This window comes from Meles meles, chromosome 12 (genome assembly GCF_922984935.1).
Source record: "Meles meles chromosome 12, mMelMel3.1 paternal haplotype, whole genome shotgun sequence".
NCBI lineage: Eukaryota > Metazoa > Chordata > Mammalia > Carnivora > Mustelidae > Meles > Meles meles.
This window is the reverse complement of record NC_060077.1, coordinates 8,137,261-8,155,169: the sequence shown is the minus strand read 5'-3', so window position 1 is coordinate 8,155,169 and position 17,909 is coordinate 8,137,261. Positions and strand designations below refer to the sequence as shown.

Sequence of the window (17,909 nt, the reverse complement as noted above, 5' to 3'; positions counted from 1 at the left end):
CCTGAGTGTTTTCAGATAAAATAATTAGCATCAGTAAAATGACATGGAGATTTATTCTGCAGCCCGGCCTTCTTTACATGCTAATCGAATCTCTACACAGTGTGTTAATTGTGCTCAGTAGCTAGGCAAATCCTAAACTGCCTTGCCCAAGGGAGGTCAAAACGACCCAGACAGAAGCTGGGATCAAAAAGACTGATTTCCACTTCAATTTTTAATCTTCCTTGACTGATCCGGAATGTTCTAATTCCCTTAAAAGACTCAAACCATAAACCTTTTTGTCCATTTCAACAGATAATTCTCCTTCTCACTCCCCCTGAATCCACTCTGTCATTAAATCCTGGCCCTCCCACCTGGAAAATATTGCCTGAAAGTGTCCACTGCTCTATGAGTCAACCATCAGCTCCAGGTTTGAGCAATCCTGGCACCTTACGTAGTCATCACAAAGGGTCTCCCCACATCTACCCATGTGTCCTCCAATCCATTGTCCACACTGTTGCCAGACTGGTGTTTTCAAAAGCAAATTTCATCAAGCTCACTATTTCAAAATTTTCACTGACTCCGCAGAACCCCCAGGGTTGTGTTCTATGGCTTCTTTGGGCCTACAGGACATGGCCTGGGCTAACCTTCCTGCTTCACTTCTCAGCACATGCTTGCTTTCATGTTCACACCAGCCACACAAACCCGCTTGTCCTTATTCTGGCACTCAGACTGGATTTATTTCACCCCCTTTCACACATCTGGTTCTCTCTGCCTGAAATAAAATTCTTGTTCCTTCTTTGTATCAGTTAGCTATGCTGCATAACAAATTATCACTACTTAGTGGCTTAAGGTCAAAATACATTTATTACCTCCCAGTCTCTGTGGGTCAAGGGTCTGGGTCTGGCTTCACTGGGTCCTCTGTTTTGGGGTCTCCCACAAAGTTACAACCAAATACCTTGGGGCTGAGTTCTCACCTGAAAGCTCACCAAGGAAAGAACCCACTACCAAGCTCTCTGGGCTTTTTATAAGATTCAGCTTCTCACGAGCTGTTGGTCTGAGAGCCTCGGTTCCTTGCTGGCAGTTGGCTGGAGGCTGCTCTCAATTCCCCATCACCGGAAACACTCTGGAATATCTCTTTCATCTGTGCATGCAAGCCAAGACAGCAAAGGAGAGGGTCCACTAGCAACACAGAAGTTACAGTCTTACGTAGCAGTATAACAGAAAAGACATCACATTGTTTTGGCTCTATGCTCCAATAGGAGAATGTCCCAGGTCCCACCCACACTCAAGGGCATAGACACCAGGAGTCAGGGATTATGAGGACCATCCTGGAGTCCATCTGCCATGTTCCTCATCTCGCCTGACAAAAGACCATCTTCCTTCTCATCTTTGTTCACAGGTCAATTCTTCAGAGAAACCGTCCCTGAAACTTCCAACCAAAATCGCTCCCCAGCCCTAACGGGCTCACATGGTGACCTGCATTTCCCTTCAATGACACCTATGCTCTTTGAATCACTTGCTTCACAATTTGTCTTCACCAATATACCTGTTAAGTTCCATAAGGACAGGGTAAAATTCTGCTTATAGCTGCATAGCCAGAGTCTTGCTCAGAGATGAGCTGGTCTCTTGGGATGCTCAATAAATACATTTTTGAGTGAATGAATGAATGAATGAATGACCAAACAGAAATACTATGAGCACACAATTGTCCCAGACTGGGCAATTTACAAAACTGCCCAGACCCTCAGATATTAACCCCCTTCAATATCTCTCCCTGATTTTATCCTCCTTGCCCCCTACAATGCTGGGGTAGGAGGAGATCCTGAAATTTTGGGGGAGTTCTCCTGGGAAAACTGAGGAACAGCCCCTGGAAAACAGTCCCATGCTTCATTCTAAAATGTGTGTTCTTTCCTACTCAGTGATATTTATTCATCAACCCATAAATCCAAAGGAAAACCGAAACCACTGTTTACTTTCAATATTAGTTCAGGAAGAAGAGAGAGGGCTGGAGAGGGAAGTAGTCGTTCCTGAGCACCTGTTATGTGCCAAGCACCATACTGTGTCAATACTTGTGAAAACGTTCCAGATAAGGATTTTTAATCCCCGTTTTTCAGATAGGGAAGCAGCCTCAGAAGAGGGGAAGTGAATTTCGAGCAGCGAGCCAGTCAACCAGCTGGTGTCAGGGAGCTGGGTTCCAGAGTGTGCTGATTTTCCTGAGGTCTATATGCCCACCGTGGCCAATCTCAAGCCATTGATGGTTTAACAACGGGTTCCTGCAATTCCTAAATCCTGATCAGGTGTCTCTCAAAGCCTGTGAATGCAGGCTTGGGCACCCCACTGAAGCCCCTCCGGAACAGGCCAGGGGCTCAGTTTCCTTTCTGTCATCTCTCAGCTTCCACCAGATAATCACCCTGCCGAGATCTGGGGCTCCTAGAGATTTGACGCTTTGTCCAGCCCAGAGCCTTGCTGGAGGGTAATGCTCGGTAAATATTTGTTGTATCATTGTGATTGGAATTGTCAAGGGCAGCCCAGGAGGAGCCAGATCACCCCCCACCCTGCCCCAGCAGAGCCTCAATGAGCACAGAGGCAGCTGCAGAGGCAAACACTGGGAAGGACTGGAGACCTCCCATGGTGATGGCCCTCCTGTGGCTAAAGTAGCTGAGCTGGGGGGTTAGGGGGGGATAAGCAAACCAGGGTGACGCCAGCTTGGTGGGGGACTGGCAGACACACCTCTCCTCTCTCTGCCTCCCTAGCTCCTGCTGCTGCTAAGCTGTTGCCCAGCAGATGGATTTGTGGACTTAGGATCTTGGGAGTCCAGGAGTGAAAGCTCATGTCTGTGAGGTGCCGGAGACACACCTGGATCCTTCTCACCTGCCCCAAGGCTCCAGAGATAGAGATATGTAGGAGGCTGGAGCCGAGCAGGATGCTGTCTCTTTGTTTATTCATTCAACAACCACCTGTTGAAGGTTATGTCCTAGGCAGAGTGAAGTAGCGATGACTTCTAAGTTTGTCCTTGACCTCATATGGAATTTGCTCTCCGGTGGGAGGGAGAGAGAAATAATCAAAATGTGGCCTCAAGATACTTCTACTGCCTGCTAACCACAGAGGAGAAGGGGAAGAGCATGAAGGGGGCATCTAATCCAGACTACAGAATCCAGGAAGGCTTCCTGGAGGAAGTGATATTCAAGGTGAAGCCAGTTTTATTGAGACCAAAATAGAGGAAGGAACACGCCTACTATATCATGTCATCTAAGTCGACATATATGGCCACCTTTCATCAGCCTTGCCTTTCTTTGTCTAAGACTAGTCAATCTTGTCTTCTGTTACTATATAGCCCATCGCCCACAACTTAGAGGCTTCCAACAAAAACCATTTTCTTCTGCCTCACGATTTCATGGTTCAAGACATTTTTTGAAGCGTAATTGACACACCATGTCCTGTTAGTTTCAGGTGTATATCATAGTGATTCAACACTTTTATATGTTACAAAATGACCCCCAAGGTAAGTCTAGTTATCATGGGTTGAGAATTTGAGCCTGGCTCCACTGGGTGTTTTCCCATGCTGCAGGGTGTTGGTGGATATCACTTGGTGTTAATGAGTAGGAGAATGGGCTGATCTGGAGGGTCCTGGTGAGCTTTCCTCATCTGTGACTGGAAATTGTGCAGGGGCAGATGGAAGGCTGAGTCCATCTGGAATTGGTGACCGGAATGACTGTCCATGACCTCTCCGCCTGGCAGTCTTGGGAGACCCGTGGATCACGGCTCAGAGCTTCCAGAGCCTGCACAGCAAGATCTAGGCAGTGAGGCTTCCGGGTCCTTGAGACTTAAGCCTGAAATCTGGCGCAGCCCTACGCCTGCTGCATTCTATCTATAAGACATTAGAGAGCCTTCCCAGATTCAATAGGAGGAAACAGAGATCCCATCTCTCCATTGGAGAAGCATCAAAGAAGTTGAAGATAATTTTCCCTCCTGGTCAGACTCATCAGAAGTTGCAAAATAGTACAGAGAGTTCCTTACTCTTCACTCAGCTTCCCCCAATGATAATATCTTATATAACCACGGTGTATTTTCAAGAACAGAAAACTGATGCCAGTGCTTATTAATCTTATTCCGATTTCTCCAGTTGTCACATGCACGCATGTGGATGCACACGCACACCCATGTGTGTGTCGTGTGCACATTTCCATGACATTTTATCCAGGTGTGCATCTGAGTATCATCATCAAAACATGGAACTGTTTCATCAGTGCAAAGAGCTGCCCTCAAGAGGACAAGTTGAGTCCACCACAAAGTCTAGACAAAGTTGAGATCAGAGGGTGGTTCTCAGCTGGAGGCCCAGCTCTGCTGGGTAACAGCTGAGTGACATGGCCGCTAAGCCTCAGTGTCTCTATCTGGGAAATGGGTCAACACCACCACACCAAGGGTTTGTGGTGGGAATTCGATGAGAGAAGCTCTAGAGATCAGATTTGGTTTGACATCAAATCCCAGCTTCAGGCTTCACACTGCCTCTGTGACCCCAGGGAAATGAGCTCCTGCTCCTTGCAGGGCAGCTCGTCAGCCAAACTGGGACACAACGGCGTGAGAATGTCGTGAGCAGTATGGGAGAAAATGCGTGTAAAACCCTCATCCCTACGCCGTGGAGAGAGTCTTAAGAGTCTGTTTGGCACTCATCGGCGCCTCCCAACTTATTCATAATCCTGGCGTCTCCAAGAGTTTGCATATTTACATACCAGGCTCCGTGGTAATTTGGTTTGGTTGGTTGTGTAATCGGTTAGGTCAGATCCTACATGGGTTGTACGCAGTGTATTGCTTAAAATAACCCACTTTTCAAATAATTCTAAATCAAAGCATCCCTCACTCGTTACTTTGAATAATTACAGACCCGTGTGGAATGACAGTCCCCAAAAGGGTCTTCACCGGATGAGAGAAAACCCAATGTGAATCATCCAACCATCCAATCTGAACACATTTTTAATGAAGATGCTATATTTGGCTCTCAGCTCCCAGGATCCAAACCTCCCCCTTGCCTGCAGTGTTCCCCAAGGAAATAGGACACTGGAAAATGAAAGCAATCTTCCCCTTGAGACAAAGGAAGGATTTCCCCTTGTTCTTGAGGCTGGCATCTTCTCGTTCCCAAGAATTCCCGCTCGTGCCCTGACATACTCCTCCCCTCATGTCACTTTCAGCCTGAATCCATTTCTGGAATGGACGGTCGTTGTGTCTGGAATCAGAGTAGCATCTCTGCTGAGGTCCTGAACAATGGGGGTGGGTCTGAAGTCTCCAGGCTTTCTCCCGCCTGCTGTCTCCTTCCCTCACACGTTCCATGTGTCTGTGTTCCCAGGAGCGTGCAGACTCAGAACCATGGCTCTGGGATGGCCTTACTCAGGGAGAACTTGAACAGAAGCAGCCGCATCGCGTGACTTAAAAAACAAACAAAAAAAACAGGCAGCTTCTGAAGTCTGTCATATACCCAGGAGACACTGGCCAGAAATCAAATTATGACCGTTTTGAAGGCAACACGAGTATTCCTTTGTTCATCTGCTCTTTGAGGGAGCCTTGTGCCGGCTCCTTTTCTAGAACACCACGAAATTCTCCTGGTACGTGTTTGCTGGAGGAAACACACAGGTGGCTGTTTTCTGCTCAGCCTGAACACAGCATGAATGGACAATGATAAACCCCACATGCATCCCGAGTCAGACCCCCTGCCTTAGTGACTGTGGATACAGAACACCTTCTGCATTCATGTGCTGACTCGCTCGCATTCAGAGCCACTTCTATTATATTTTTTAAAAGGAAACCACCCTTTCTTGCACGCTCTGAGGCCTTCTGGAGAGATGGGTCCACACCATAAAATCATGCATCCCAAACTTTGATGCACACGCCAATCTCCTGGGGCTCTCATAGGAATGCAGACCCCTGACTCAGAGTGTCCAAGGTGGGCCCGGAGACTCTCCATGTTCCCTGCTGGTTTACCCAGGGGACACTCAGCCATTGGTCTGGGGACCACACATTGAGTAGCAAGACTTTGAAGCAGTTCAGTGAGGGAGCATTGGGAGAAAACGTAGCAGGGTCCTTAGCAATATTTTCTCATGAGAAATATTATCTCCTGGGCGTCAAGACCTTTCAAGGAGACCCATGACAATAGCTCCTTCTCCATATGCTCTTATACAATGTGGCCTTGCCATGTCCCATCCAGCAGCGGGGTCTATGCTGCCCCCCACGATGGATCACGGTGGGCCATGACTGCTTTTGAACCAACAGAGCCCGACAGATAGAATATGGCAGAAGCGAAGGTGTGACTTCAGAGGTCAGGTCTTAAGGAGAAGTATAGCTTCCATCTGCCCATTGGGATGCTCACACTGGACCCCTGAAACTCTAAGCAACAGGTCCAAATAAGCCTGAGGTCACCAGACCGTGAGGAAGCCCAGGCCACATGGAGAGGCCACATAAAGTGCCGAGTGAAGGCACTTCCAAAGGAGGCCGGCCTCCAGCTATAGGGAGACTCCCAGCCATTCAGCCCTGCCCAACGAAGACCTCAGATGACCTGGAGCAGAGACAAGCTATCTGCACTGTCCTCTGTCCAAACTCTGACTCACTGAATGTTACAAAGGAAAATGGTTGATTTATTCCACCAAATGTGGGGATACTTTGTTACACAACAAGACCACTGGAGCAAAGTGTCTCTGGTCCGAATAAGAATGAGCCTAAGTACGAGATATCCAACCATCAGTCAAGACTGCAGAGCCTCTATTCACTTGCTCACCCCTCATTCATTCATTCATGATCTCGGGATCCTGGGATGGAGCCCCACTTCCGGCTCCCTACTCCCCTACTCAGAGGGGAGTCTGCTTCTCCCTCTCCCTCTGCCTCCTCCCTTGCTCATGCTCTGTCTCTCTCTCTCTCTCAAGAAATAAGTAAATAAATTCTTTTTAAAAAAATTAAAAAAAAAAAAAGAAGCCAAAACACCACTGGCATGGGTTCAAATCGCAGCTCTACCACAGACGGAGCTGAGTGACTTCGCACCTGTTACTCAACCTCTCTGTGCCTCAGTTCCATCATCTCTAAAGTAAGATGAGTGTCAGTGCCCACTTCATAGGGCTGTTGAGAGGGTAAAACGCAGATGCTTAGTCCCATGTCTAGCACTTGGAAGCCTTCAGTAAATATTGACGGTCACTTTCATTATCTGCGCATACGCAAGGTCCTGACCCACCCAAGTTCAAGTCAACTGCCACCTCCCTCCACCTGCTGATTGATCTGTGCTTCCCTGAAGCTGGCCGAGCCCTGGAAGCTAAAGCCAGAATTAACAATGTGCAGGCACTCCCACCAGCCTTCTGAGACAGCTCACCTAACAAATGTCCCCAGATCCAGGCTTCCAGAAACTAAAGGAGAAAAAAAGTGCACATCCAGGTTGAGGACTAACTTGTTTTCAAAGGAGGAAAGAGCAGAAGCTCCAGTAAACTGAGCTGTTTACCCATGGTCCCAAAGGCCAGATGGAAAGGATCAGGAAAAAGGACTTGTGTTCTCTCATCTGACTGATAACCAAACACTCCTCACTTGGGTTGTAAGCCCCCAGAGGCTCACCTCTGGGAATAAGGATGTTTCTTCTCCCCAACACAGATAGGACCTTCCAGGCAAACATCTTATCACTGAGATTTCTCGTAAGCCCCCATAGGGCAGAGATCCAGGCCCAGAGCTCCAAATCCCTGACCCACAATGGACATGAATCATTCACAAGGGTGGGGTGGGGTGAATGCTTCGTGTAATTCACCTACAATGCCGGCTCCCGGGGACACCATCCCCACCCCAAAAGAACACTCAGTCTTCAGCATGTTTCTAGAAGAAAACGCTAGACGGTCCGAAAATAACAGCCTCCAATAAGTATACCCAAGAAGCACAGAGGAAAGACACGGGAACCAGGTAGGGTGTGTTTTGGTGGGGGTTCCCAGCAGCACTCCTGGTTGGGAGGTGTTGATCGCTCAACGTCAAGGTTTCTCTGTGCTCTCGGCCACCTGACTATCCCTGAGTTAACGGAATCCTGAGGGCCTTGAGTTAGAAACAAGACGGGAGTCAGCAAGGACAGCCCAAGGGCCAAATTCAGTCGCCTCCTCTTTTTATAAAGAAAGCCGCACTGGCACACAACTGCACTGTTCGTTTGGGTATTATCTTTGCTGCTTTCATGCCTCGGTGGCAGAGTCGCGTGTGTGTACTGACGAATTTGAAAACCAGCATCCGTAAGTGTGAAACAGACGGAGGTGAGGGCCCAAGCACCTTGCAAACACGGCAAGTATGCGTTCAGAATGTGCTGGGTGAGGGAGGGAAGCTGCCAACAGGGGACGAAGATGCCTTCCTTCTAAGCCTCAGCCTGCTCTCTTTGCTTTGCCCAGCAGCCTCAAAATTTAACATGGGACCCTGGAGGGGGAGCTGGAATGTTTTTACCCAGACCCACCCCTCTCCACAGAAGAACGGCAGAAGCAGGTGTCTCCCGACCCAGTAAGTCCCTGAGTTGTATGTTGAATGTCTGCTGTTAAATGCCCACAGCTCCCCATGGGAGGAGATACAAGACCGACTGTAATGCAGCAATCTGGCTTCTTTCAGAAGAATGTGAGTTTCAAGACGACTTCTCAATTTTCTGGCCGTCCCCAGCAGCCTTCCTCTCAAAGTTGGGAACTTCCTTCATGTAAGTAGCTACACTCCAACTCTCTCCGCTGTCTTTTTAAGCCTAGAGCCAAGAGCTAAAGGTCATGGGCACATGTGAAGGCCAGTGCCTCCGAACCGACTCCGGATCACCAACTGCCCCTTCCACATCCCGAGCTCTGATGTTTTTGCTGAAGGCAGAGATGCAGAGTTAATCCTGTCACACCCGTTTAAGGCACCTCAAGGATTTGCCAAGATCTTAGGATTCAATCTCGGATTTCCAGTGGAGCCCAGTTCTGGCTCATGCCTACCTCACCCCTGTGGCTTCAGCCCACTGCCCCTGAGTCTCTGCGCTCCGGCTGCACTGAGTTTTGACAGCTCCTGGGTTGAACCCTTTCCTGCCCGAGGGCCTTTGAACATGCTATTCCCTTGGCTAAGAATAACCTTTCCCCTATGCTTCCCTTGGTGAATTCCTACTCAGTTTTTGGCGGAAGGAGACCTTCAGATTCCCTCCTGTAAATTAGGCTCCTCTGTTACTCACTAGGGATAGTCTCTCTCTCTTTCTCTGAAATAACAAGGAAATTTTAAAAATACAATCTAACATATGGAAAACGAGACCCACGAAAGAGATTGCAAACTCAAAACATACAGAGCTTAGGCAGCTCATGTCACAGAGTAAGAAAAGGCAAAATACATGTAAATATCCACTGCTACACACATATAATACAAAATTATTAGTTTTGACTAATAATTAATTAACTAATAATTCTACATGGGCACACAAGATACTTCAATCATGAATCTTACCCAATTATGTTTAAAATTTAAAAGGTTTAAAGGAGAAACTTAAAATAGTCTTGTTAAGTTTTTCTTTCTTCACTGTCACTCCATCGATTTTTAACTAGAAATCTTATACTATTTTTTCTTTTTTTCTCCCATCTTATTTTTTTTTTTTAAGGTAAGAATGCTTACTAAGAAGATCTACACCCTTGGCAGATTTTTAAGGATTTAGTACAGTATCGTTAGCTAGAGGCAGTTTGCTGACCAACAGATGGCTAGGGCTTATTCATCCTACACAACACACTTTCCACCCTTTAACCAGCACCTCCTGGTCTCCCTCTCCAACCCAGATACTGGTATCCGCCATCTTTGTTGCCATGAGTGTGACTATTTAGGACTCTACGTGTAAGTGGTATCATGTGGCAATTGTCCCCCTGTGTCTGGTTTATTTCACTTAGTAGAATGTCTTCCAGGTCCATCTATTCTGTCACAAAAGGAAGGATCTTCTTCTTCTTCAAGACTGAATAATATTCATTGTATGTAAATATCACATTTTCTTCCTCCCCTCATCCACCGATGGGCCAGTAGGTGGCTTCCATGTCTTGGCTATGGTGACTAATGCTACAGTGGGCATGGGGGTGCGGATAGCTCTTTGGGGTCCTGATTTCAATGTCTTTGGATATATACCCGGAAGTAGGATTGCTGGATCATACGGATGTTATAGTTTTAATATTTTGAGGAGTTCTGTACTGTTTTTCCATAGTGACGGCCATTTACATTCCCAACAATAGCACACAAGGATTCCTTTTTCTCCACATCCTCACTAATACTTGTTATCTTTTGTTTGGTTGGGTTTTGTTTGTTTGTTTTATTTTGTTTTGTTTCTATTAAGAGTCATCTTAACTCAAAATGGACTAAAGGCTTAACATAAGCCCCGAAAATGTAAAACCCCTAGAAGAAATCACAGGAGAAAAGCTTCTTGATGATTTCTTGGATATAACACCAAATGTATGGACAACAAAGGGAAAAAATAGACAGATGACATCACACTGAACAGCTTCTGGAACAGCGAAGGGAACAATCAAGAAAATGAAAAGGCAGACCACAGAAGGGAAGAAAATATTTACCCTTTATAGCTGATAAAGAGTGCAAATCCAGAATACATAAGGAATTCGATTACAATAAAATATCTAACTTTATTTTAAAATGGGCAGAAGACCTGAATAGATATTTCTCCAAAAGAGACATCCGGATGGCCAACAAGTATATAAAAAAGTGCCCGACATCACTGATCTTCAGGGTAATACAAATCAAATATATGATGAGATATTATTTCATACCTATTACAAAAAATTTTTACATTTTTTACTTAAAACTTAGTAAAGGTTTATTTTCAGAATATAAATGGCTTGATGAGTCAGTTAAAAAAAAAAACAAAAACAAAAAAAAAAAAAAATTGAAACAGAAACAGAGAGAGAGAAATAACGTAATAGAAAATAGGCCAAAGACTTGAACAAGCATTTCATAAATATGAAAAGATGTTCGGCCTCTAGAGTAATCATAGCAATGCTAGTTAAAAACAATGAGATGCTACTGTACACTCACCAGAATGGCCACAAGTTCAAAAGATGGATGATACCAAGTGTTGGCAAGGATATGAAGCAATTGGGACTCCTACACATTGCCGGGAGGAATAGTATTTGGTGCAAACATTTGGAAGACAGTTCAACATACATACATTTCATCCTTTGATTCCACCCCTAAGAATGTACCTGACTGAAATGAATGCACCAAGAGACAGGAAGAATGTTCACAGTGACGTCCCTTGCAATAATTGGAAGCTGACAACAAATGCCCATGAACACTGGAATCCACCAATGCATCCTAACGGATCCGTACAACAGAATGATGTCCAACAATAAACAAACAGCTTCACACACACCAGAGACAAAGCTCATGGTCAGTTTTGCGCAGAAGAAACCAACCACAAAAGAATACATTTCAGGGGCTCCTGGGTGGCTCAGTCAGTTAAGCGTCTGCCTTCAGCTCAGGTCATGATCCCAGGGTGCTGGGATCGAGTCCCGGGTAGTGCTCCCTGCTCAGTAGAGAGTCTGCTTCTCTCTCCCGCTCTGCCCCTCCTCCTGCTTGTTCTCTCTCTCTCTCTCAGTCTCTCTCAAATGAATAAGATCTTTAAAAGAGAAAAAGGAATACATTTCAGTAATGGAACCAAGCAAAAGTCACCACTGGCGTTCCTTGTGGGGAAGGGGTCAAGTCTAGTGGTGGGTGAGACACAGAAGGGTCCGAGTATGGTGGGATGGGTGTTCACCTTGTGATTTTATTAAGCTGCACATTTAAGTTTTAAGGTTTTTTTTTCCTTCCTAGAGATACACTACAATTTATAAGAAGGTTTACAAAAATCAGAAACCCCCACAGTTGCTGCCTTCCGACTTCAATGGGTGGTTCCCTCCCTGCAGCCAAAGCTTCCCAGGAGCACTGTTTGCCTTAGCATCGGGAGGCTAAGTGCGCTGAGGCCCATCATCAGACCTCCCTCCTCGGGCCCAGCCACTCTGATACCTCCGGTTGGCCTCTGGCCAGCTTCCTCTACTCCTGGGGTCTTTTGTGCTTCTCAGGTGGATGTGTTTTCCCAGCATGCTCCAGCCCCTTCCGTCAGAGGCCTGGAGGGCCTGGGTTTTGTTTCCTCAGCGACACTTTCCCCTGTAGGCGGCTTCAAATGAATCCCGTGGAAGACAGAGAAATGAGAGAGTATTAAAAATGTCAGCGGCAGATCCTGAGAGGCACAGCTGGGTAAATAGAGCCGGTGGAGATGTTTTCATTAGTGGCTTTATGGTTATGCTCACTTAAGTTATGGATTTAAGGTAGGGGGTGGGGTGGGGGAAGCGGCCTGAGGGTCTTCCAGCCATTTCCGGACCTGCTCAGACCAAAGCATCGGACACCGTTAGATTTGGGGGAGCTCCCTCCGTTTTGGGGGTCCTTGCCATTTTAGGAAATGGCATACCTCTGCAGTGCCCCTTGACAATGAAGTTGCCGCCCAGGGATGGAAACTTAAAGTTCCCTTTCTCGTGGATTTCCCTGGGAAGCTTGGTTAGTTTTCAAATGGGAAGTGGGAGACGGAGGAAAATTTCTGGTCAGGTGTCACAGTCACCATCTCAGAAGCAGCTGCAGATAAATGCTGTCTCTGGGAGTACAATGTCCCGGTGGGGCAAGTCGTGAACACTCATGATCTGGGTCAGAAAGAGGAGGGTTCAAATGCAAGTTTACCAGCTTGGTAGGTCCATGACCTTGGGGAAATTATGTAAGATTCTGTTCCATCCTCTCTAAAATATAAGTAACCCAGCATTTATAGCACAGTGTTTTTGTGAGATTAAATGAATATATACCTATAAAGCTCTTAACACAGTACCAGGCACACCGCAAACACTAAATACGTATCAGACACTGTCAATGTTAGAATATGTCTTCCCAACAAAACCGTTATCTTGAAATATCTGCACTCCCGTGTTCGTTGTGGTGTTCTTCCCAATAGCCAATGTATGGAAGCAATCTAAGTGTCCATCAACAGATGAACGGGTCAAGAAAATGTGGTGCGTGCATACACTGGACTATTACTCCATCTCAGAGAAGAAGGAAATGTTGCCACTTGTAGCAACGTGGATGAACTTGAAAGGCATCCAGCTAAGGGAAATAAACAAGACGGAGAAAGAGAAGTTGCATGGTGTCACTTATATGTGGAGCCTTACACAAAAGAGAAACAGAGTTTCATAGAAACAGAGTAAAATGGTGGTTGCTAGGGGCTGGGGGTGGGGGAAATAAGGAGAGGTTGGTAAAAAGGTACACACCTTCAGTTGTCAGGTAAATGAGGGCTGAGGATAACATGGTGACCATAGTTGGTAACACTGTGTTGTATAACTGGAATTGGTTGCAAGTAGAACTTAGACGTTCACTCACACACACGCATGGGCACACACACACACACAAATGTGCACATGTGCGTGCATGCACCAGGAAGGATAAGTATGTAAGGTATGGACGTGTTAACTAACTCAATGGTGGGGGAGGGGGTGGTCTTTTCACAAGGTAGCCATACGTCATATAACAGAATTTACACCGTAAACATCTTACAGTTTTATTCTAGTCAGTACCTCAGGGAAGCTTAATAGCATTAGATGTCTTTCCAAAATACGTAATATTTGAGTGCTGTCTCCACAGAGTAGAGTGATACTAAGAACTCAGGGTATTCTCATTCACACTGCTTTGTAACAATCCACCTCCCGGGTGTAAAACTACAACTGTTTTATCATGCTCATGCATTCTGTGAGTCAAGACTCAGGCAAGGCACAGAGTGAGTGGCTGGTCTTGGCTCCACGATGTCTGGCGTCAGCCGGGAAGACTTCAACACCTGGGACTAGAGAGACTGTTTCTAAGTGTCTGGAACCTTGTCGACAAGGTCTGGAAGGCTGGGTTCCGACAGGCCTGTTAGCCCAAGTGTCTTCCAGGGACTTCTCCAATATGGCGGCCTCAGGGTGGTTTGATTTCTTTCCCAGGGGCTAGCGTTCCAGTGAATAAGGACCTTTTAGAATCTAGCCCTGGAAGTCACAAAGCGTCGCTTCCGCGATACCCTCCCGGTCCGGCAGTCACAAGCCCACCCAGATCCAAATGGAAGAGCCATAGATGTCATTTCCCCAGGAGAAGAGTGTCAAAATATCTGTGGGCTGCTTTTGTGTATGTGTAAACTATTCGGGGTTTATTCTGTGCCAAGTTCCAAGCGAAGTTCTTTCTACACATGGTCTCATGGGATCTTCAAAATAAGGCAGTATTTTGTAATATGGAGATAAGAAAACTGAGGTATCAAGAAGTGGTTTCTGGCCTAAGGTCAAGCAGCTTGTCATCTGAACACACATCTGTCTGAAACATGTTATTCGGGTTCAAAGTCAATGTTCTCGTTAACCCCCATAAATATTGAATCCCTCATAAATATATATATATATATATATATATATATATATATATATACGTAAGTAAGTAAATGTTAGATGTGATAGGTAGACAAAAGATCATGGATGACAGACTGATAGACAATTAGGCAGATGACAGGTAGGTAGATAGATAGGTAGATAGGCAGGTAGGTAGGTAGATACAGATACCCGCCCCACAGTGAACAGGATTCCTAAGGGACTGCAGGATCCCTGCAAACCCAAATCTACATGAACTCTCTGAGGGAAAGAGGAACAGAATTCTTGGAAACCTAAAAGAACACAAATACTCCTGAGAAAGCCACCTCAGAACACAGGCAAGAGCCTCCTAGGGGGTGTCTCCGAGATGCTAAACATCTGCCTACTTCCAAATATTTGGATGACGGACTACCATATTCTGTCCGACTTTTCTTCCGTTTGTTTGATAAACACAGCTGGCTTAAAAATGAGTAGTGGAAGCTAAATGAAGGGAACCCTTAGAGATCTTCTCCTCTAAAGCTCCTCTTTATACAAATGAAGGGAACTATACAACCATGAGGGGCAAGGGGCTTGGGCAAAGTTACCCACCCAGTGGCTCTGACATCTTTCTTTCAACATGAGTTGAATAGAATCTGTCCCGAGATAAATGAGATGTATATTAAGATCCAATGATCTACCTTCAGGAAAAATCTTATGCAGCTCTCTACAATGCTGGTCATGGTAGAGAACTGGAAGCAACCCTAGGTGTCCAGCTCTAGGGGAGTGATACAGAAAATGTGGGGCAGGTGCACTACAGAGCCCCAGGCATTAGAAACAACTACACATACACAGGACACACACACATGTGTCTTAATATGTTCATAGGACGACAGGGACAGTTTTTTCCACTTGGTGTTGAGTCAAAAAACATTAACCAAATGAGATTTTCAGCTCACGGACTCTTATGTAAAATGAGTACATGCACAGAAACTATATGTTTTTAAAGGGAACCTATTTAAGGATGTATTCAGGACATATGAATGTGAACGCCTTTAGGTGCCTTTAGGGAGGAGGTAGATGAGAATGGGGGACGGAGCAAAAAGGGAAAATACAATGCATATAACACAACGCGATACAATGAAGCTGGAGAGGTGTTTGGTGTATTCCAAGTTGATAACATGTTCATCAAACGAGGACCATGATTACCTCTACTCTGCAGATGAGGTGAAAAGAAATCCCTCTCATGCTTCAGTCCAGTGATATCACAGGAAATACCAGGCATTCTTTGCCTGCTCACAACACCTCCAGCTCTTGGCCAAAGGTCCATTGAATAAGGTGGAAGGGTGAAAGAAACCTTTAAAAATGTCCTTTAAAAAATTGTCCTTTAAAAATCCTGTTTTCACCAGCCATCATGGGCTCAAGCCACATGGGAAATATGGAGCCGGTTTCCACTTTCAGGACTCCAAGAACCTGCTCTTCTTCCACATTTCCCCAGGACTTACATCTCAGCAGGCAATCACCCCGGGCTCGGGGAGGGAGATCACCTTTTGGAAACAACGGATGAATTTCCATCTTCCCCAAATGGAGACCTTTCTTCATCCCTCAGACACGCATTCTGGATGGCACCATCCACCTCCAATATCACGGAGGAGACAATGTCCCTTCTGTCTCTACAATTGTTCCTTTACACTTTGCAAAGTGCTCTCCAAATTATCATGGAAAATGTGAATGGAGTAGAAATCATGATACATATGTATATGTAATCATGTGTATAAATATGTATAAAAAAAGAGGGGGTGGGGGTCCATTCAGTGATGAGCCTCAAATCACACATGTGCCTTTGGAATCCTCTCCCAATTCTTTTTAACATAGTCTTTCTCATGTAGTGTCTGTACTACTATTATTACTAAGAATAATAATTTCATTGATTGATTACCATGTGCCAAGTACTTTCCATAGAGGATGTCATTAAATACTTCTATGTGTGACAAACTATTTGATCCATTTCACAACCAAGGAGGCCAAGGTGTAAAGAAGCCAGGTAACTTACACGAGGGAATGGCTACAATGTCGCGGGGCTAATAGTTGAATCCTACTTTTCAGTTCTGAAGCCTTGACCCGAAACCACTATACTTTACCATCAAGGTCCATAAATCCATCTGTAATCTGTGTTGTGCTATAATCCTAAAGTACCAGCATCTCATTAATATGTGAATTTATTTATTTATTCATGCCTTCCTAAGTACTTAGTGGGCACCTGTTATGCGTGAGACACTGGGCAAGGCCCTTGAGTGGGGGATACATGTGGGAGTGGCAGTGGGGATAATCCAACCTCCAAATTCTAGCTTTAACCCTACTTATGCCTGGGATCCCCAGAAAACAGAGGCCAAGATGTACGCATTAGTACATGGATGTCAAGTGTGATCCCAGGAAGTAGCAAAGGAAAAAACCAAGACAAGAACGAGCTGCCGAGGACCAGCCACCCGGAGACAGCAGTCGTGTCTGAAAAACGCCATGAAACGGACCTTGGGCCCATCTCTCTGCAGGGAGAGGGAGGAAGAGCTCCTCTCATGCTTGTATCTCTCCTTGAGCAAAGGACTATCCGAACAGGTGAAAAATTCCTGCCATTCCCAGGATGATGCCTTCTCCGCTGCGCCCCATGCTCTGACATCTGAAGGACTGACCTGCAGCCAGAAGCGGGAGGTACAACAGAGCAGGTCCAAGGTGAAGCCCTGCACATCGCACCTGCTTGGAATGTGTTCAGACCCTGCCTAGAACTTAACCACCAAACGGTGGCTGGAACTGAGGACAGACAGAGCAAGATGATCGAAGTGTGCATCAGAGGTCTCTGGGTGAACTACTTGCTGGCTGAGTTCAGGAGTCGAATATCAAATCATAATAACGGTCATAGAAATAACAATGTCATTAGAAACATGGTACTTGCCGCAAAAGACAAAGAGACCACAGGATCTATGTATATGCACATTAGACAAAATGTTTCGTGCCTGCAGACAGACTCAGTGCTCTTCACTGTGATGTATCCCAGGAAGCAGAGCGGAGAGGGGCGTGTCTGCCCTGACAGATCAGGGTGGCACTGAGTGGCCAAGCTGGCTGCCAGAGTCACCCAGAGCATGACGGATGGGCCGGGATTCAAACTCAGCTCTCCGGCTCCAGGGCCAGTACCCCCTCTCTGTGAACAGTTCTAAATCTTTCCCTATCCTATTTCAGGAAAAGACAGCTGGGTGGGAGGAAGAACAGCTGCCATTAGGCTCATAAAAGATAAGTTCCTTAACCCCCTGCTGCTACAGAAAGCAGGGAACGAATCCTTTGGTTCTAACCAGAAATAAAGAAAATGTAGCTAAAATATTGTGGGATGGTGGGGGGGGGGCAGGTTTGCTCAGTTTCATTCAGAAATAGATTTAACCCATTCTGGTATGTGTTACTGGTTACTGTGTGTTTGACTCTGGGTGAGTTAACTTTTTTCTACATGCCTCGGTTTCCTTGTCCGTTCAATGGCAATTTCAAAAGCACCTAATTCAAAAGATTACTGGGAAGATTTAAAAAAAA

At 45.8% G+C, this 17,909-nt stretch overlaps 2 long non-coding RNA genes across 3 annotated transcripts in view; both read right to left on the bottom strand.

The window, feature by feature from the left end:
• The window catches only part of LOC123953824, a 108,283-nt gene that overhangs the window by 43,320 nt on the left and 47,054 nt on the right, over positions 1-17,909 (bottom strand). The gene's annotated exons all lie outside the window — the stretch shown is intronic.
• Positions 4,940-17,909, bottom strand: part of LOC123953825 — a 39,899-nt gene continuing 26,929 nt past the window's right edge. Inside the window, exon 2 of the long non-coding RNA XR_006820987.1 lies at positions 4,940-5,399. This is a non-coding gene — a long non-coding RNA (uncharacterized LOC123953825). The remainder of the gene's footprint in view (positions 5,400-17,909) is intronic.